This window comes from Strongylocentrotus purpuratus, unplaced genomic scaffold, assembly GCF_000002235.5.
Source record: "Strongylocentrotus purpuratus isolate Spur 01 unplaced genomic scaffold, Spur_5.0 spur5_scaffold_20, whole genome shotgun sequence".
Classification (NCBI taxonomy): Eukaryota; Metazoa; Echinodermata; class Echinoidea; order Camarodonta; family Strongylocentrotidae; genus Strongylocentrotus; species Strongylocentrotus purpuratus.
Window position 1 is genome coordinate 13,445,279 of NW_022145606.1, and position 22,642 is coordinate 13,467,920.

Genomic DNA, 22,642 nt, shown 5'->3' on the forward strand with positions numbered 1-22,642 from the left:
AACATTGAAGAACACATGTGGCCGACAGCCCTCTGTTTTTCAGAAGAAAAAAACATCAGGGTTTGCGGATATGAACTTTAACTCTTTAAATGCCACACAAATAATCTCCCAGTGCCGCATTGAATTTATCCTCCAAAAGATATACTAAAGGCTTCAAAGTTATTCAAATGGTTGTGATTGAGCTCATCAAGACAGGGCACCCGCACCTTTTAAAGAGTTGATATTGATCGCAACCTATTTGCAATTGATATCAATCGCATCTATATATATATATATATATATATACAAGATAGGAGACTGCAAATTTGTGATTGATTTGGATCACTGGCAACTCTTTATATAAGGAAGGTTCCTAAAAAGGATAATATTTCCCAGCCCTTGTGTAGCACAGCACATCCCTTCCCTCAATTGGTGCCTACTGTTTTGTGCAAAATAACATGTGTGGTAAACAAGCGACAGTGCAGAGAGGCAAAGAATGCGACTGAAGTGTTAACCCGATGAGTCATGACTACTGCCTTTTTATGATTGCTTTTACTAATTTCTAGAAGAGTAAAAAATGTAGTACATTGTAAATATCAAAGTGAAGGTTACAGTGAAAGTCAGTGCTATGGGGCTTTTTCAATACCTACTTCAAATCATTGAATCATTGCACCCGGTTGGGTGGGCGTGTTACATGACCTTTCGTAAAACGAAAGCAGAAAGATCACATAACCTTTTGTAGATTTGCTGTAGGGTTTTCACAAAATGCGACCACCTGACCAGACGCGATGACCCAATGATTTGTAGCAAGCAGTGTTAGGGTCAATCTCAAAATGAAATCAACTCACCGGACATTCTGTTCAAGGTATTTCTCATCTTATGAACAGCTCCCTCTATAGTCCTAAGATGCTTCACCAATCGCTGTGAGGATCCATCTAAAACGGCCTTTAAGAATTACAAAGTGGAGATTGATGTACATTGGTTGAAACTTAAGGTGACTTAACGTAACGTTACAATCAAATTAATATACAGTGGCTAACATTACAAGCCTCATTACAAGCCTCGTAAAAGGAAAGCCCCCCCCCCCCCCTCCCCCTAGTCACACATTCTGAAATAAGATATTTTAGACATTTTGTGCGTTGTGGAAAACAGGGAAAGTTGTCCAGTACTTGATTTAGCAAATTTCAAGTTCCCATACATGTAATGATTACAACTTTCAACTAGATGGAACTTCGACTGCGCGCAGTCGAAATGATGCCTCCGTCATAGAGCAATTTACAAACCAAAACAGCAGAAATTTTTCAAATTCAAGTTCAATTGTAATCCATTAACAGATTCTCAGAATATTGTGATTACAAGCAATTTCTCATATACATATATGACCCTTTGATCTTTGACCTCATGACCCTAACATCTACTCAGTTCATTGGCTCTGCAAGATGTCCCGAGTTAAATAGTAATCCATCTGTCAGTTCTAATGAGAATGCGTTCACAAGCTATTTTTGCATACATAATGAGCCCATGACCTTTGACCTTTGACCTCATGACCAAAGAATCTACTCAGTTCATTGGCTCTGCAAGATGCATACATGATCTAAGTTTGGCAGGAATCCATCAATCTGTTCTAATGATAATGCGATCACAAGCTATTTTTGCATACATAATGAGCCACATGACCTTTGACCTTGACCTAATGACCCCCAAATCTAATCAGTTCATCGGCTTTGCAAGTAACATACATGACCTAAGTTTGGCAGGAATCCTTCAATCGGTTCTTGAGATAACGCGATCAAGAGCAGTTTTTGCATACATAATGAGCCCTGTGACCTTTGACCTCGTGACCCCAAAATCTATTCAGTTCATCGGCTCTGCAAGATACATACATGACCAAAGTTTGGCAGGAATCCATCAATCGGTTCTTCGGATAACGCGATCACGAGCTGTTTTTGCATACATAATGAGCCCTGTGACCTTTGACCTTTGACCTCGTGACCCCAAAATCTAATCAGTTCATCGGCTCTGCAAGATACATACATGACCAAAGTTTGGCAGGAATCCATTAATCGGTTCTTCAGATAACGCGATCACGAGAACGGGACGTACGGACGGTAGTACGGACGTACGGACGTACGTACGGTACTACTCACGACAGTATGCTTGTGAGATTTTTGTCTTGTGTGTCTGAAAAAAAGGGGTATCTTGTGTGTCTTTTCATTTTTTCCTTCTAAAGACTACTTGTGTGTCTTAATTCCCAACTTCTTGTGTGTTTGTCTAAAATTAAATGAAAATGCATCTTGTGTGTTTTTTAATACAATATGTGTTGAGACTGGTTTTTAAAATTAAAATTAAGGCTTGTATGCCCAAAAGACATTATTGTCTACCTCTATCCAAGTCAGGAAAATTAAGGCTTGTGTCCCGCAAAAACACATCATTTACCCGCCTAAGTCGTGAAAATTGAGGCTTGTGTGGCAGAAAAGACGATCAGCTACCCTGTCCAAGACAAGAAAATTAAGGCTTGTGTGCCTAAAAAACTTGATGTCCAAAAAGTATACAACTATTTATTTGTGACTTTTGAATGACCAAAAAATTGATTTATCTTTTTTCCTCATTGAATAGAAACATCACACACATATAATACAGGTAATGCAATAATATTCCAATGCTGTGGAGGAACCAATGAAAAGCCAAGGAGCTTGTCATGGCAGAAAGACATTATTATCTACCCCTGTCCAAGTCAAGAAAATTAAGGCTTGTGTGGCATAAAAAACATTACATGTATTATATACCTCTGTCCAAGTCATGAAAATTAAGGCTTGTGTGGCAGAAAGACATTACATGTATTATATACCCCTGTCCAAGTCAAGAAAATTAAGGCTTGTGTGGCAGTAAGACATTATTGTCTACCCCTGTCCAAGTCAAGAAAAGTAAGGCTTGTGTGGCAGAAAAACATTACATGTATTATATACCTCTGTCCAAGTCATGAAAATTAAGGCTTGTGTGGCAGTAAGACATTATTGTCTACCCCTGTCCAAGTCAAGAAAATTAAGGCTTGTGTGGCAGAAAAACATTACATGTATTATATACCTCTGTCCAAATCATGAAAATTAAGACTTGTGTGGCAGTAAGACATTACATGTATTATATACCCCTGTCCAAGTCAAGAAAATTAAGGCTTGTGTGGCAGAAAGACATTACATGTATTATATACCCCTGTCCAAGTCATGGATATTAAGGCTTGTGTGGCAGTAAGACATAACATGTATTATATACCCCTGTCCAAGTCAAGAAAATTAAGGCTTGTGTGGCAGAAAAACATTACATGTATTATATACCTCTGTCCAAGTCATGAAAATTAAGGCTTGTGTGGCAATAAGACATTATTGTCTACCCCTGTCCAAGTCAAGAAAATTAGGGCTTGTGTGGCAGAAAGACATTACATGTATTATATACCTCTGTCCAAGTCATGGATATTAAGGCTTGTGTGGCAGTAAGACATTATTGTCTACCCCTGTCCAAGTCAAGAAAACGAGGGCTTGTATGGCAGAAAGACATTACATGTATTATATACCTCTGTCCAATGAAAGAAAATTAAGGCTTGTGTGGCAGAAAGACATTACATGTATTATATACCTCTGTCCAAGTCAAGAAAATTAAGGCTTGTGTGGCAGTAAGACATTATTGTCTACCCCTGTCCAAGTCAAGAAAAGTAAGGCTTGTGTGGCAGAAAAACATTACATGTATTATATACCTCTGTCCAAGTCATGAAAATTAAGGCTTGTGTGGCAGTAAGACATTATTGTCTACCCCTGTCCAAGTCAAGAAAATTAAGGCTTGTGTGGCAGAAAAACATTACATGTATTATATACCTCTGTCCAAATCATGAAAATTAAGACTTGTGTGGCAGTAAGACATTACATGTATTATATACCCCTGTCCAAGTCAAGAAAATTAAGGCTTGTGTGGCAGAAAGACATTACATGTATTATATACCCCTGTCCAAGTCATGGATATTAAGGCTTGTGTGGCAGTAAGACATAACATGTATTATATACCCCTGTCCAAGTCAAGAAAATTAAGGCTTGTGTGGCAGAAAAACATTACATGTATTATATACCTCTGTCCAAGTCATGAAAATTAAGGCTTGTGTGGCAATAAGACATTATTGTCTACCCCTGTCCAAGTCAAGAAAATTAGGGCTTGTGTGGCAGAAAGACATTACATGTATTATATACCTCTGTCCAAGTCATGGATATTAAGGCTTGTGTGGCAGTAAGACATTATTGTCTACCCCTGTCCAAGTCAAGAAAACGAGGGCTTGTATGGCAGAAAGACATTACATGTATTATATACCTCTGTCCAATGAAAGAAAATTAAGGCTTGTGTGGCAGAAAGACATTACATGTATTATATACCTCTGTCCAAGTCAAGAAAATTAAGGCTTCTGTGGAAAAAAACAAACATTACATGTCTGCATTTAAAGTGAATTTTGATGTGGAATTGGGAAATCTTAATGAATTTTGATATTTGGAATCTCAAAGTTTGTGAATTTCAAAGTTTAAATTTATCCAATGTACAGAAAGCCAGTACAGAAAGCCAGTTCTGTGGCATAAAAAAAACATTACATGTATTATATACCTCTGTCCAAGTTATGAAAATTAAGGCTTGTGTGGCAGAAAGACATTACATGTATTATATACCCCTGTCCAAGTCAAGAAAATTAAGGCTTGTGTTGCAGAAAGACATTACATGTATTATATACCCCTGTCCAAGTCAAGAAAATTAAGGCTTGTGTGGCAGAAAAACATTACATGTATTATATACCCCTGTCCAAGTCAAGAAAATTAAGGCTTGTGTGGCAGAAAGACATTACATGTATTATATACCTCTGTCCAAGTCATGAAAATTAAGGCTTGTGTGGCAGTAAGACATTATTGTCTACCCCTGTCCAAGTCAAGAAAATGAGGACTTGTGTGGCAGAAAAACATTACATGTATTATATACCTCTGTCCAAGTCATGAAAATTAAGGCTTGTGTGGCAGTAAGACATTATTGTCTACCTCTGTCCAAGTCAAGAAAATGAGGGCTTGTGTGGCAGAAAGACATTACATGTATTATATACCTCTGTCCAAGTCATGAAAATTAAGGCTTGTGTGGCAGAAAAACATTACATGTATTATATACCTCTGTCCAAGTCATGAAAATTAAGGCTTGTGTGGCAGTAAGACTTTACAGCACTGGCTTTCTGTACATTGGATGAATTTAAACTTTGAAATTCACAAACTTTGAGATTCCAAATATCAAAATTCATTAAGATTTCCCAATTCCACATCAAAATTCACTTTAAATGCAGATATCCATTAAAATTCTCAAAATCACTTTGCCGATGGATTTTCAAAGAGGAGTATTGACAAAAAGAATATGTCACGTAACTATGAAGAATTTTTATTTCTTCAGAGGCAAAGTTGAGTATTTCATTATTTGCTAATGGAATACGTTTTACACATATCTGGAACTTTAAAGGTACCATGTCCCATTTGCAGGCCCCAAAAATGAAAAGGTTAAATTCCAACAGCATTTGAAAGACAATATTAATTTAGAACTTTCCGAAAAAAAAGGGGGCTTGAAAATGTCTTTAAGTGGGAAAATAACGACTATTAGTAGTTTAATCAACTAAAAGATGAAGTTGAGTTCTGGTTTTGCGATTGCATTGTGAAAGAAACGGTGTGGAATCGACCAGAAAAGGTTGATCATCTAGCATATAAGAATTTGTGTGTATTGCAAGGTTCTGGAATCATCAAAATGATAAGAAATTTGGCCAAGTCTTGGTAAAGTTACAAACACTGTACACAGAAAGATGTATATGGGACTACACAACCACGTGGCGTAAAAAGGCTATTCCCCCGAGTTTTACGATGTTACATGACATATTTAGAATATGAAGGCATTTGAAGAGCCATGCTTTTTAAGGGAACATGTCTTATCTGATGTTCTTCCACACTTGCATAATAGGAATGATAACGCTCACAAATTATTTTTCACCTCTTCCCAGAACTCAACCTTCTCTTTAAGAGCTATAGAGCCAGTAATTAATAATCTGATTTCAGACCACTGTACTGCAGGGTCAATGTCGCTATTCATAAGGACCGCTATTCATAAGGTTTGCTATTCATAAGGTCCGCTATTCATAAGGACCGCTATTCATAAGGTCCGCTTTTCATAATTGGAGAAAAGGGTCATTATTCATAAGGGTCATTATTCATAAGGACCGCTATTCATAATGAAAGAAGAGGGTCGGTATTCATAATATTAGAAGAGGGTCGCTATTCATAATACGAAATCGGGGTCGTTATTCATGAGGGTCCCTATTCATAATATTACAAAAGGGTCGGTATTCATAACACAGAAAGAGGGTCGCTATTTATAATACGAAATGAGGGTCGCTATTCATAATACGAAATGAGGGTCGCTATTCATAATGCAAAATGAGGGTTGCTATTCATAAGGGTCATTATTCATAATCGATGAAGAGGGTCGCTATTTATAATAGGAGTAGAGGGTCGCTATTCATAATAGAAGAAGAGGGTCGCTATTCATAATAGAAGAAGAGGGCCGCTATTCATAATAGGAGTAGAGGGTCGCTATTCATAATAGAAGTAGAGGGTCGCTATTCATAATAGAAGATGAGGGTCGCTTTTCATAATAGGAGTAGAGGGTCGCTTTTCATAATAGGAGTGGAGGGTCGCTATTCATAATAGAAGTAGAGGGTCGCTATTCATAATAGAAGAAGAGGGTCGATATTCATAATAGGAGTAGAGGGTCGCTATTCATAATAGAAGAAGAGGGTCGATATTCATAATAGGAGTAGAGGATCGCTATTCATAATAGGAGTAGAGGGTCGCTATTCATAATAGAAGTAGAGGGTCGCTATTCATAATAGAAGAAGAGGGTCGATATTCATAATAGGAGTAGAGGGTCGCTTTTCATAATAGGAGTAGAGGGTCGCTATTCATAATAGGAGTAGAGGGTCGCTATTCATAATAGGAGTAGAGGGTCGCTATTCATAATAGAAGTAGAGGGTCGCTTTTCATAATAGAAGAAGAGGGTTGCTATTCATAATAGAAGTAGAGGGTCGCTATTCATAATACGAAATGAGGGTCGCTATTCATAAAACAAAATGAGGGTCGCCGTTCATAAAACGAGAAGAGGGTCGCTATTCATAATAATAACAAAGGGAAATATTGGATGGAGGCCATCCCCACAGCTATGGCGTCCTGTACAGGCACGTAGCCAGAGTTTGATGTTTGGGAGGGCACATACATGTAATCGATCGAGGTAAACAAAAAGGGGGGTCTAAAAAAGTTCAACCGATCTTGGAAATTTGGGGGGGCACGTGCCCCCCCCCCCCCCCCCCCGTCCTGGTCCTGTAGGGGGTGACATATAGCCCTGAATAGTTGTCTCTTTTTAAAGTAGTTATATTTTATCTGTTATCTTTGATAATTATATAGAGCCAACCCCCGCTCATGTGGTGACGGGGGAAAAAAAAGAGTAAAACATAACACAAATGTAATCCTATCGTAAATTGTCCTCCTTGTTGGAAATCTTGCCCCACCACCCTGCCCCCGACTGATCTTATCCAGGCTACGCCACTGAGACATTAAGTAAGCCAAGCAGGCCCATTATCCATTTTAGTTTGCTATTTAAGAAACTAGTAATTGTTTATACGACAATAATGTTTTTGTAGAAAGTAATTTTTATTAGGACTCATGGACCTACAAATTATTGAGTGGGATTGGACCTGACCATACGCCTAGTATCTACTGAGCCCCCCCCCCCCCCCATCAGTACGCCCTGGCGCGGATCCAGAATTTTCCAATAGGGGGAGGGGGGCGGAAATTTGAAAAATGCGCAGACTGTTTTTCAACTCAACATACCAATACTGACAAGGTCATATTAGAAGCACGATGCCGGTACCTACAAGCAGGCACAATTTTGGAAAGGGGGGCAAGCTCACTTCACGTCTCTTGTCCGATATCAACATTCCCCGTTTTTAAATTATACATTTTTTTGACATTTTCATCGGGGGGGGGGGGGGGCTGAAGCCTCTTGCCCGAAAAGGTAATTTTCTAGTTCACAATTCGGCTAGTGAGCGAAATGAGCGAGCAAAAATATGAGCATAATATGTATTTTGTGAAAGTGACGATTTGTTGTATCATTCTCGACTCATATTTCTTGTTTGAATTGAGTTCCCCCCCCCCCTCCTGCGCAAAGCGCGTAAGCTCTGACCTTTCATAATTTCATTAAATTATTAGAGAAAGAAGACGATTCATTGTACCATTCTCGACCCTTTTTCCTTGTCTGAATTTGGTTCCCCCTCCCCCTCCGGCGCGAAGCGCGGAAGCTTTGACCTTTCATTGTTTAATGCAATTATTAGAGAAAGAATATGATTCGTTGTTCCATTCTCGATTCTTAATCCTTGTCTGAATTCAGTTTCCCCCCTCCCGCGCGAAACGTGGAAGCTTTGATGTTTCATTAAATTATTAGAGAAAGAAGAGGATTTGTTGTACCATTCTCGATTATTAATCCTTGTCTGAATTCAGTTCCCACCCCCCCCCCCTCTTGCGCAAAGCGCGGAAGCTTTGACCTTTCATTGTTTAATGCAATTATTAGAGAAAGAAGACGATTCGTTGTTCCATTCTCGACTCTGGCTACGCACCTGCTTTAAAGGGAAAATGAAACAATTATGATTGTGATAGCACACAATAATGTTAGTAGAAATAGTAAAGAACAAAAATTATTGCAACAACCATGGATAAATCACGGCCGGGAGCGTGGGCCGAGTGTCATATCATAGTTTTGTGTTATTGGGTGAGGGGGCGTAGCGACCAAGTGAGATTTTGCAATGTTGAATGCTAACATTATGCACTCTAGGAAATCCCTAAGCCCAATTTGTACGTTCTTTCCGCTATATATCTTTCTAGCTATATTTCTAAATTTCCTGGCGGACGTGTCCTCCTATCGGGCCCAGGATCACCGCCCGTGTCCATGATTACTACCAACATGAGCTCAAATACAAGCTCAAGCGAGTTTATATGAGCTGAGGCCAAATGAAGAGCAAAATAAGAGTTGTGAAGCGGCCCCCCTACCGTTAATTACAAAATTGACTTTACAGCGCAGGGGCTGTTTTAACGTTTAACTTTGATTCCGTGGCTCGAAAGTTACTGTCATTAAGCGCCATTTCCTTGTCTTTCCATCTTTCTCACCCGACTCTCCCCCCCCCCCCACTCAGTGTTATCTAGGGTACGCGTACGCATTTCCCTCTGTTTGAAAGCACCCCTCTATCTCCGGTGTGTAAAGTCAGTACGGGCCGGATTTTTGTGTATTACGGGCCGGACTTTGTTGGGTGAAAAGTACTCCTTTACCGGAGATTTTGGGAACACGAGTTCTGTCCTTCCGACCCCGGAGTGGGAGGGAGAAAGGGGGGGGGGGGGGGGCTTTTCTTTTCCCCTCTCTCTGTGTTTCTTTTCTCTTCTTTCTTGTCTCTTTTCTTCTATTTTCTTTTTCTTCTCCTTTCTTATGCTTCTCCTTTTTTTTTCTCTCTTCTTTTTTTCCTCTTTTTTCCCTTTTTTTTGCGCCGCCAATAGGGGGGGGGGGGCCGCGGCCGTTTCGGCCCCCTGGATCCGCCACTGAGTATGCCTGTGGTGTCCAGTGGCGTATCTGGCGCTTGTTCTCGTTTTGGAGGGGGGTGGGGGTGAGAGGGGCGCAAAAACGTATCTTTTCCCCCTTGTTTTTTCTTCTTCCTCTTTATTTTCTTTCCCTTTCTCTTTTTTGCTGAGGGGAGGGGGGAGGCAAGGGCCTTTCAATCCAAACCTTGTTGGCGTGCATTTTTGGTTATATGCGCCGTGCATTTTTGGTTATATGCAGACTGCGTACCTCTCTGCCCTGCGCGTATCCCGTGTATGCGCGTGTATCTGACACGAAGGCAATCTGAATGTAATCGAGAAGGCTCACTTGACTCCAACTTTAATTTATCTTTAATATAAGGAGTAAAGCATAATTTGTTGATTAACGTTCTATTAGATCTTCTTTGATGTTGTACAGTATAAAACAAATAATGAATGTTTTTCATTCGTTTAATAGTGCGAATATTTTCATTCGTTGAAAGATTAACATTAATTCTATTCAACTCATGAAAATATTTGTACTATTGAACTCATAACCATTCATTATTTGTATAATAATCCATGCCTGTCAAAGTCATGAAGTTTGGGGAAATTTTGAAAAATGGGTGGATAGTGAATCTTTACAATTTTGATATATTTGGATGCCCCTGTGGATGTGGATGTATTAAAAGCACTAGTAATTTTAACCCTTAAAACACTTCTGCTTTCAAGAAAAATTTAATATTAAGATTTACCGGTGCTCCCGGTAAATTTTGATAAATTTCAAATAGCTCCTACGGCCGTACAATGGTAGATGCGACCATATGTAGTTGTGGTATATAATTTCCGAACGGGAATAGCTTATCGGTCGATTTTAGTCAAGAAACATTGTTTTATGGCTTAATTAATATCTTGACCTTGAGAGGGAGCTATACAACATTTTATTATTTTTGTGTTTATTATTTATAATTTCATAACTTTAGAGTCGATTTCGACCGCGACAACGATCAGTGAATATTGTAGGATCGCATATGCTTCCAATATGTTCATTTGAACCAAATTCACGACCCCATACCAAAACTTTGTATTACCTTTAAGGCTTGTGTAGCAGGATGATACCAAATCATCTATACCTGTCAAAGTCACAAAAAGTAAACTTTATGTGCAAAAAAAATACATCATAATCATCATCTACCCTAATTGTCCCAGTCAAGACAATTAAGGCTTGTGTGCCAAAAAGACATTATTATCTACCCCTGTCCAAGTCAAGAAAATTAAGGCTTATGTGGCATAAAAAAAACATTACATGTATTATATACCTCTGTCCAAGTCATGAAAATTAAGGCTTGTGTGGCAGAAAGACATTAATATCTACCCCTGTCCAAGTCAAGAAAATTAAGGCTTGTGTGGCAGAAAGACATTATTATCTACCCCTGTCCAAGTCAAGAAAATTAAGGCTTGTGTGGCAGAAATACATTATTATCTACCCCTGTCCAAGTCAAGAAAATTAAGGCTTGTGTGGCATAAAAAAACATTACATGTATTATATACTTCTGTCCAAGTCAAGAAAATTAGGGCTCGTGTGGCAGAAAGATATTATTATCTACCCCTGTCCAAGTCAAGAAAATTAAGGCTTGTGTGGCAGAAAGACATTATTATCTACCCCAGTCCAAGTCAACAAAATTAGGGCTTGTGTGGCAGAAAGACATTATTATCTTCCCCTGTCCAAGTCAAGAAAATTAAGGCTTGTGTGGCAGAAAGACATTATTATCTACCCCTGTCCAAGTCAAGAAAATTAAGGCTTGTGTGGCAGAAATACATTATTATCTACCCCTGTCCAAGTCATGAAAATTAAGGCTTGTGTGGCAGAAAGACATTATTATCTACCCCTGTCCAAGTCATGAAAATTAAGGCTTGTGTGGCAGAAAGATATTATTGTCTACCCCTGTCCAAGTCAAGAAAATTAAGGCTTGTGTGGCATAAAAACATTACATGTATTATATACCTGTACCACTGTCCAAGTCAAGAAAATTAGGGCTTGTGTGGCAGAAAGACATTATTGTCTACCCCAGTCCAAGTCAAGAAAATTAAGGCTTGTGTTGCTAGAAAGATATTGTTATCTACCCCAGTCCAAGTCAAGAAAATTAAGGCTTGTGTGACAGAAAGACATTATTATCTACCCCTGTCCAAGTCAAGAAAATTAGGCTTGTGTGGCAGAAAGACATTATTGTCTACCCCTGTCCAAGTCAAGAAAATTAGGGCTTGTGTGGCATAAAAAAAACATTACATGTATTATATACCTCTGTCCAAGTCAAGAAAATTAAGGCTTGTGTGTCAGAAAGATGTTGTCATCTACCCCAGTCCAAGTCAAGAAAATTAAGGCTTGTGTGGCAGAAAAACATTATTGTCTACCCCACTCCAAGTCCAGAAAATTAAGGCTTGTGTGGCATAAAAACATTACATGTATTATATACCTGTACCACTGTCCAATTCAAGAAAATTAGGGCTTGTGTGGCAGAAAGGCATTATTATCTACCCAAGTCCAAGTCAAGAAAATAATGGGCTTGTGTGGCAGGAAGACATTACATGTATTATATACCTCTGTCCAAGTCATGAAAATTAAGGCTTGTGTTGCTAGAAAGATATTGTCATCTACCCCAGTCCAAGTCAAGAAAATTAAGGCTTGTGTGGCAGAAAGACATTATTATCTACCCCTGTCCAAGTCAAGAAAATTAAGGCTTGTGTGGCAGAAAGACATTATTGTCTACCCCTGTCCAAGTCCAGAAAATTAGCGCTTGTGTGGCATAAAAAAAACATTACATGTATTATATACCTCTGTCCAAGTCATAAAAATTAAGGCTTGTGTGTCAGAAAGATATTGTCATCTACCCCAGTCCAAGTCAAGAAAATTAAGGCTTGTGTGGCAGAAAGACATTGTCTACCTCTGTCCAAGTCATGAAAATTAAGGCTTGTGTGTCAGAAAGATATTGTCATCTACCCCAGTCCAAGTCAAGAAAATTAAGGCTTGTGTGGCAGAAAGACATTATTGTCTACCCCTGTCCAAGTCATGAAATTTAAGGCTTGTGTGGCAGAAAGACATTATTATCTACCCCAGTCCAAGTCAAGAAAATTAAGGCTTGTGTGGCAGAAAGACATTATTGTCTACCCCAGTCCAAGTCAAGAAAATTAAGGCTTGTGTGGCATAAAAACATTACATGTATTATATACCTGTACCACTATCCAAGTCAAGAAAATTAGGGCTTGTGTGGCAGAAAGGTAGGATCGCATATGCTTCCAATATGTTCATTTGAACCAAATTCACGACCCCATACCAAAACTTTGTATTACCTTTAAGGCTTGTGTAGCAGGATGATACCAAATCATCTATACCTGTCAAAGTCACAAAAAGTAAACTTTATGTGCAAAAAAAATACATCATAATCATCATCTACCCTAATTGTCCCAGTCAAGACAATTAAGGCTTGTGTGCCAAAAAGACATTATTATCTACCCCTGTCCAAGTCAAGAAAATTAAGGCTTATGTGGCATAAAAAAAACATTACATGTATTATATACCTCTGTCCAAGTCATGAAAATTAAGGCTTGTGTGGCAGAAAGACATTATTATCTACCCCTGTCCAAGTCAAGAAAATTAAGGCTTGTGTGGCAGAAAGACATTATTATCTACCCCTGTCCAAGTCAAGAAAATTAAGGCTTGTGTGGCAGAAATACATTATTATCTACCCCTGTCCAAGTCAAGAAAATTAAGGCTTGTGTGGCATAAAAAAACATTACATGTATTATATACTTCTGTCCAAGTCAAGAAAATTAGGGCTCGTGTGGCAGAAAGATATTATTATCTACCCCTGTCCAAGTCAAGAAAATTAAGGCTTGTGTGGCAGAAAGACATTATTATCTACCCCAGTCCAAGTCAACAAAATTAGGGCTTGTGTGGCAGAAAGACATTATTATCTTCCCCTGACCAAGTCAACAAAATTAGGGCTTGTGTGGCAGAAAGACATTATTGTCTACCCCTGTCCAAGTCAAGAAAATTAGGACTTGTGTGGCAGAAAGACATTATTGTCTACCCCTGTCCAAGTCAAGAAAATTAAGGCTTGTGTGGCAGAAAGACATTATTGTCTAACCCTGTCCAAGTCATGAAAATTAAGGCTTGTGTGGCAGAAAGACATTATTATCTACCCCTGTCCAAGTCATGAAAATTAAGGCTTGTGTGGCAGAAAGATATTATTGTCTACCCCTGTCCAAGTCAAGAAAATTAAGCCTTGTGTGGCATAAAAACATTACATGTATTATATACCTGTACCACTGTCCAAGTCAAGAAAATTAGGGCTTGTGTGGCAGAAAGACATTGTTGTCTACCCCAGTCCAAGTCAAGAAAATTAAGGCTTGTGTTGCTAGAAAGATATTGTTATCTACCCCAGTCCAAGTCAAGAAAATTAAGGCTTGTGTGACAGAAAGACATTATTATCTACCCCTGTCCAAGTCAAGAAAATTAGGCTTGTGTGGCAGAAAGACATTATTGTCTACCCCTGTCCAAGTCAAGAAAATTAGGGCTTGAGTGGCATAAAAAAAACATTACATGTATTATATACCTCTGTCCAAGTCAAGAAAATTAAGGCTTGTGTGTCAGAAAGATATTGTCATCTACCCCAGTCCAAGTCAAGAAAATTAAGGCTTGTGTGGCAGAAAAACATTATTGTCTACCCCACTCCAAGTCCAGAAAATTAAGGCTTGTGTGGCATAAAAACATTACATGTATTATATACCTGTACCACTGTCCAATTCAAGAAAATTAGGGCTTGTGTGGCAGAAAGGCATTATTATCTACCCCAGTCCAAGTCAAGAAAATAATGGGCTTGTGTGGCAGGAAGACATTACATGTATTATATACCTCTGTCCAAGTCATGAAAATTAAGGCTTGTGTTGCTAGAAAGATATTGTCATCTACCCCAGTCCAAGTCAAGAAAATTAAGGCTTGTGTGGCAGAAAGACATTATTATCTACCCCTGTCCAAGTCAAGAAAATTAAGGCTTGTGTGGCAGAAAGACATTATTGTCTACCCCTGTCCAAGTCCAGAAAATTAGCGCTTGTGTGGCATAAAAAAAACATTACATGTATTATATACCTCTGTCCAAGTCATAAAAATTAAGGCTTGTGTGTCAGAAAGATATTGTCATCTACCCCAGTCCAAGTCAAGAAAATTAGGGCTTGTGTGGCAGAAAGACATTGTCTACCTCTGTCCAAGTCATGAAAATTAAGGCTTGTGTGTCAGAAAGATATTGTCATCTACACCAGTCCAAGTCAAGAAAATTAAGGCTTGTGTGGCAGAAAGACATTATTGTCTACCCCTGTCCAAGTCATGAAATTTAAGGCTTGTGTGGCAGAAAGACATTATTATCTACCCCAGTCCAAGTCAAGAAAATTAAGGCTTGTGTGGCAGAAAGACATTATTGTTTACCCCAGTCCAAGTCAAGAAAATTAAGGCTTGTGTGGCATAAAAACATTACATGTATTATATACCTGTACCACTATCCAAGTCAAGAAAATTAGGGCTTGTGTGGCAGAAAGACATTATTGTCTACCCCAGTCCAAGTCAAGAAAATTAAGGCTTGTGTTGCTAGAAAGATATTGTCATCTACCCCAGTCCAAGTCAATAAAATTAGGGCTTGTGTGACAGAAAGATATTATTATCTACCCCTGTCCAAGTCAAGAAAATTAAGGCTTGTGTGGCAGAAAGACATTATTGTCTACCCCTGTCCAAGTCCAGAAAATTAGGGCTTGTGTGGCATAAAAAAACATTACATGTATTATATACCTCTGTCCAAGTCATGAAAATTAAGGCTTGTGTGTCAGAAAGATATTGTCATCTACCCCAGTCCAAGTCAAGAAAATTAAGGCTTGTGTGGCAGAAAGACATTATTGTCTACCTCTGTCCAAGTCATGAAAATTAAGCCTTGTGTGTCAGAAAGATATTGTCATCTACCCCAGTCCAAGTCAAGAAAATTAAGGCTTGTGTGGCAGAAAGACATTATTGTCTACCCCAGTCCAAGTCAAGAAAATTAAGGCTTGTGTGGCATAAAAACATTACATGTATTATATACCTGTACCACTATCCAAGTCAAGAAAATTAGGGCTTGTGTGGCAGAAAGACATTATTGTCTACCCCAGTCCAAGTCAAGAAAATTAAGGCTTGTGTTGCTAGAAAGATATTGTCATCTACCCCAGTCCAAGTCAATAAAATTAGGGCTTGTGTGACAGAAAGATATTATTATCTACCCCTGTCCAAGTCAAGAAAATTAAGGCTTGTGTGGCAGAAAGACATTATTGTCTACCCCTGTCCAAGTCCAGAAAATTAGGGCTTGTGTGGCATAAAAAAACATTACATGTATTATATACCTCTGTCCAAGTCATGAAAATTAAGGCTTGTGTGTCAGAAAGATATTGTCATCTACCCCAGTCCAAGTCAAGAAAATTAAGGCTTGTGTGGCAGAAAGACATTATTGTCTACCTCTGTCCAAGTCATGAAAATTAAGCCTTGTGTGTCAGAAAGATATTGTCATCTACCCCAGTCCAAGTCAAGAAAATTAAGGCTTGTGTGGCAGAAAGACATTATTGTCTACCCCAGTCCAAGTCAAGAAAATTAAGGCTTGTGTGGCATAAAAACATTACATGTATTATATACCTGTACCACTGTCCAAGTCAAGAAAATTAGGGCTTGTGTGGCAGAAAGACATTATTGTCTACCCCAGTCCAAGTCAGGAAAATTAAGGCTTGTGTTGCTAGAAAGATATTGTCATCTACCCCAGTCCAAGTCAATAAAATTAAGGCTTGTGTGTCAAAAAAATATTGTCATCTACCCCAGTCCAAGTCAAGAAAATTAAGGCTTGTGTGGCAGAAAGACATTATTGTCTACCTCTGTCCAAGTCATGAAAATTAAGGCTTGTGTGTCAGAAAGATATTGTCATCTACCCCAGTCCAAGTCAAGAAAATTAAGGCTTGTGTGGCAGAAAAACATTATTGTCTACCCCAGTCCAAGTCAAGAAAATTAAGGCTTGTGTGGCAGAAAAACATTATTGTCTACCCCAGTCCAAGTCAAGAAAATTAAGGCTTGTGTGGCAGAAAGACATTATTGTCATCTACCCCAGTCCAAGTCAAGAAAATTAAGGCTTGTGTGGCAGAAAAACATTATTGTCTACCCCAGTCCAAGTCAAGAAAATTAAGGCTTGTGTGGCATAAAAACATTAAATGTATTATATACCTGTACCACTGTCCAAGTCAAGAAAATTAGGGCTTGTGTGGCAGAAAGGCATTATTATCTACCCCAGTCCAAGTCAAGAAAATAATGGGCTTGCGTGGCAGAAAGACATTACATGTATTATATACCTCTGTCCAAGTCATGAAAATTAAGGCTTGTGTGGCAGAAAGACATTATTATCTACTCCAGTCCAAGTCAAGAAAATTAAGGCTTGTGTGTCAGAAAGACATTATTATCTTCCCCTGTCCAAGTCAAGAAAATTAGGGCATGTGTGGCAGAAAGACATTACATGTATTATACCTCTGTCCAAGTCATGAAATTTAAGGCTTGTGTGGCAGAAAGACATTATTATCTACCCCAGTCCAAGTCAAGAAAATTAAGGCTTGTGTGGCAGAAAGACATTATTGTCTACCCCAGTCCAAGTCAAGAAAATTAAGGCTTGTGTGGCATAAAAAACATTACATGTATTATATACCTGTACCACTGTCCAAGTCAAGAAAATTAGGGCTTGTGTGTCAGAAAGACATTATTATCTTCCCCTGTCCAAGTCAAGAAAATTAGGGCATGTGTGGCAGAAAGACATTACATGTATTATACCTCTGTCCAAGTCATGAAATTTAAGGCTTGTGTGGCAGAAAGACATTATTATCTACCCCAGTCCAAGTCAAGAAAATTAAGGCTTGTGTGGCAGAAAGACATTATTGTCTACCCCAGTCCAAGTCAAGAAAATTAAGGCTTGTGTGGCATAAAAACATTACATGTATTATATACCTGTACCACTGTCCAAGTCAAGAAAATTAGGGCTTGTGTGGCAGAAAGACATTATTGTCTACCCCAGTCCAAGTCAGGAAAATTAAGGCTTGTGTTGCTAGAAAGATATTGTCATCTACCCCAGTCCAAGTCAATAAAATTAAGGCTTGTGTGTCAAAAAAATATTGTCATCTACCCCAGTCTAAGTCAAGAAAATTAAGGCTTGTGTGGCAGAAAGACATTATTGTCTACCTCTGTCCAAGTCATGAAAATTAAGGCTTGTGTGTCAGAAAGATATTGTCATCTACCCCAGTCCAAGTCAAGAAAATTAAGGCTTGTGTGGCAGAAAAACATTATTGTCTACCCCAGTCCAAGTCAAGAAAATTAAGGCTTGTGTGGCAGAAAAACATTATTGTCTACCCCAGTCCAAGTCAAGAAAATTAAGGCTTGTGTGGCAGAAAGACATTATTGTCATCTACCCCAGTCCAAGTCAAGAAAATTAAGGCTTGTGTGGCAGAAAAACATTATTGTCTACCCCAGTCCAAGTCAAGAAAATTAAGGCTTGTGTGGCATAAAAACATTAAATGTATTATATACCTGTACCACTGTCCAAGTCAAGAAAATTAGGGCTTGTGTGGCAGAAAGGCATTATTATCTACCCCAGTCCAAGTCAAGAAAATAATGGGCTTGCGTGGCAGAAAGACATTACATGTATTATATACCTCTGTCCAAGTCATGAAAATTAAGGCTTGTGTGGCAGAAAGACATTATTATCTACTCCAGTCCAAGTCAAGAAAATTAAGGCTTGTGTGTCAGAAAGACATTATTATCTTCCCCTGTCCAAGTCAAGAAAATTAGGGCATGTGTGGCAGAAAGACATTACATGTATTATACCTCTGTCCAAGTCATGAAATTTAAGGCTTGTGTGGCAGAAAGACATTATTATCTACCCCAGTCCAAGTCAAGAAAATTAAGGCTTGTGTGGCAGAAAGACATTATTGTCTACCCCAGTCCAAGTCAAGAAAATTAAGGCTTGTGTGGCATAAAAAACATTACATGTATTATATACCTGTACCACTGTCCAAGTCAAGAAAATTAGGGCTTGTGTGTCAGAAAGACATTATTATCTTCCCCTGTCCAAGTCAAGAAAATTAGGGCATGTGTGGCAGAAAGACATTACATGTATTATACCTCTGTCCAAGTCATGAAATTTAAGGCTTGTGTGGCAGAAAGACATTATTATCTACCCCAGTCCAAGTCAAGAAAATTAAGGCTTGTGTGGCAGAAAGACATTATTGTCTACCCCAGTCCAAGTCAAGAAAATTAAGGCTTGTGTGGCATAAAAACATTACATGTATTATATACCTGTACCACTGTCCAAGTCAAGAAAATTAGGGCTTGTGTGGCAGAAAGACATTATTGTCTACCCCAGTCCAAGTCAGGAAAATTAAGGCTTGTGTTGCTAGAAAGATATTGTCATCTACCCCAGTCCAAGTCAATAAAATTAAGGCTTGTGTGTCAAAAAAATATTGTCATCTACCCCAGTCCAAGTCAAGAAAATTAAGGCTTGTGTGGCAGAAAGACATTATTGTCTACCTCTGTCCAAGTCATGAAAATTAAGGCTTGTGTGTCAGAAAGATATTGTCATCTACCCCAGTCCAAGTCAAGAAAATTAAGGCTTGTGTGGCAGAAAAACATTATTGTCTACCCCAGTCCAAGTCAAGAAAATTAAGGCTTGTGTGGCATAAAAACATTACATGTATTATATACCTGTACCACTGTCCAAGTCAAGAAAATTAGAGCTTGTGTGGCAGAAAGGCATTATTATCTACCCCAGTCCAAGTCAAGAAAATAATGGGCTTGTGTGGCAGAAAGACATTACATGTATTATATACCTCTGTCCAAGTCATGAAAATTAAGGCTTGTGTGGCAGAAAGACATTATTATCTACTCCAGTCCAAGTCAAGAAAATTAAGGCTTGTGTGTCAGAAAGACATTATTATCTTCCCCTGTCCAAGTCAAGAAAATTAGGGCATGTGTGGCAGAAAGACATTACATGTATTATACCTCTGTCCAAGTCATGAAAATTAAGGCTTGTGTGGCAGAACGACATTATTGTCTACCCCTGTCAAAGTCAAGAAAATTAAGGCTTGTGTGGCAGAAACACATTATTGTCTACCCCTGTCCAAGTCAAGAAAATTAGGGCTTGTGTGGCTGAAACACATTATTATCTACCCCAGTCCAAGTCATGAAAATTAAGGCTTGTGTGGCAGAAAGACATTATTGTCTACCCCTGTCCAAGTCAAGAAAATAGAGGCTTGTGTGGCAGAAAGACATTATTATCTACCCCAGTCCAAGTCAAGAAAATTAAGGATTGTGTGTCAGAAAGACATTATTATCTTCCCCTGTCCAAGTCAAGAAAATTAGGGCTTGTGTGGCAGAAAGACATTACATGTATTATATACCTCTGTCCAAGTCATGAAAATTAAGGCTAGTGTGGCAGAACGACATTATTGTCTACCCCTGTCCAATTCAAGAAAATTAAGGCTTGTGTGGCATAAAAAAACATTACATGTATTATATACACTGCACACACAAAACCATCCACCCATGACACACACATACACAGAGCCATACACTGCCCACTACTTTGCTTACAAATACTACACACTAACAAGTCACACACACACACACACAAGTACTGTAGATGCGCATAGTACCTAGCTACCTGGATGTCAACTGTAGATGGCACTATTCCGTTTGGCTACTTGGACACAACCCCTCTCTAAAATTTGGACATTTATTTTGGGCCTTTTTGGGGGAAAATTTTTTCTTGTGTGACTAAATCTTAGTTGATTAGAAATGACATGTCAGACATCTTAGATACTGAATATGATAGTTTTCTTGTGTGGCTAGACACACAAGTCTAAAGTGACACACAAGGATATCTCATACGTAAAACTAAACACACAAGCATACCATCGCAAACTCGTACAGACGTACAGACGTACGGACGTACGGACGTACGGACGGACGGACGGACGGACGGACAACCAGAAAACATAATGCCTCCGGCTACTTCGTAACGGAGGCATAAAAATTCATAAATTTGTCTTTTTCTTTTGGTCAGATTTCATCTGGAGGATATACCAGTCTGCTTCTCTGATTTTTCTGCTTCCTTCTGGAATAGTCTGCTATCAAGGCTGAATTACCCTTTAACTTAATGAAGGCCATTACCTTTTGGGCTTCAATAATACTGGAGAGGGCTGGAGCAAAGTCTAGCTCCACTTGCACTGTTGTACAGTAGAACCATGATTCGTCTTTACCACCGCGTAAGGTGACAATGGATTCCATATTGCTGAAATAACAAAAACAACTGAATTACTCACACCCTTACCAAGTTTTGATATTTCTTTAAAAGTTTTTGAAAAATTGATTTCTCCCTATTTAGAGGTGTCATAGTCTAGTGGAAAAGTCTGTGGTTCGAGTCCCGGTGTGGCACTATGGCCTTTGGCAAGACATTCACCTACATTTGCCACACTCAACCCAGGTGATGTAAATGGGTAACTGGTAGGAATTAATTCCTTGAAATGCTAGAGCGCCATGATGCAGCTATGCTAAAGCTGGGTAATAGTCGACCTAAACCCTTTCCCAACAATCATTACACATTTTAAGATTTGGCTCAATAAGTTTTGATTCAGAGCCTTACAAAAATATACTCGATACACAAGTAGAAAGGGCAAACATTTCTGCAGACACCGCATCCATTTTGGTTTCATCACTATATTACATTTGACGTTAGGAATTTTAAACAATTTTAACTCCTTAAATTGGTAGAATTTTTAGAGATTGAAGATCATTATGTTTTGATCAAAATTTGCCATTTTAAAAACTTTTCAAGAACATTCTTACCCATGCACATTGTTTTCAGAGACATTGCATTTTATTCTATCACTGTAGAGATGAAAGAAAAATAACATTGTTGCCAACTTGAAGAACGTGTGACCGATATCACCCTGAAAGAGTTGATGCTTTGAAAAAAAATTGACTGTAGTAATCTTACTCTAGTTCCACTTTGCCTTGGGGGTCCTTGAGTTTCCAGTTCAGTAGAATGAAGCTGTACTGGCTGATGGAGGGAGGGACCTGAAGTCTCTCTGCAACTGCTGCATAGGGTACGGCAAGACAGGCGGGTAAAACCTGGGATATGGGGAGAAAAGGTCAAAACGATTGTGTCCATTAATGCACACTGGCAAACAATGAAAGGTAGCCATTGCATATGATGATGATGATGATGATGAACAGCATTTGTATGGCGCAATATATCTGTTTCAGAAAACATTCAATGGCGCGAGCTCCTCCAATAAAATTAGCATTTAAATGTCTGAAGGAAGATGTGAGTTTTGAGAGAAGCTTTGAAGTGGTCCAGGTTGTCATTTCGCGAATAGATGATGGGAGGGAATTCCACAGGCGAGGAGTAATAGAAGAAAACGCTCGGTCCCCATATCAGCCCATAAATGTCTAATTCTATCTACCCATGCTCCATAGCTTGGAGAAATTGGAGAATCAGCACATTTTCATTTTATCTTACTAAATTTTGTTAAAGCCCTTACAAAGACTACATCAACTCTAAAGACTTCTAGAGAAGAGGCGTAAATATTCACTTCTGAATGACAAACGCCTATAAACTAAAACAACAACAACAACAACAACACATTTTCACAAGGAAGATGAGACAAACAGCTCCCAACAAAAAAAGAAAGATTAAATCTCTGAAAGCGATCACTTTTGGATGAAAAAAAGGTGTGAAAAAAGAAGAAGTTATGAAAATCTTGTTCTTCTCACTTACCTCAGGTATGCCCTCCTCTCCGTCGCACCACACATAGCCGTATGTGATGCAGGTCAGGTACACAAGAGCCGTCTTCAGCTCGGCGGGTGAGCTTAGTCTAGCGTGATCCAATAATGGTAGCTGCAATGGGAA

At 38.8% G+C, this 22,642-nt stretch overlaps 1 long non-coding RNA gene across 1 annotated transcript; it reads right to left on the bottom strand.

The window, feature by feature from the left end:
- Positions 1-529: 529 nt before the first annotated feature.
- Positions 530-21,855, bottom strand: LOC105437601. Its single transcript, XR_004065511.1, has 3 exons — positions 21,728-21,855; positions 20,902-21,022; positions 530-924 (listed from the first exon to the last, which is right to left on the bottom strand). It is a non-coding gene; the product is annotated as an uncharacterized LOC105437601 (long non-coding RNA).
- Between the last annotated feature and the right edge of the window lie 787 nt (positions 21,856-22,642).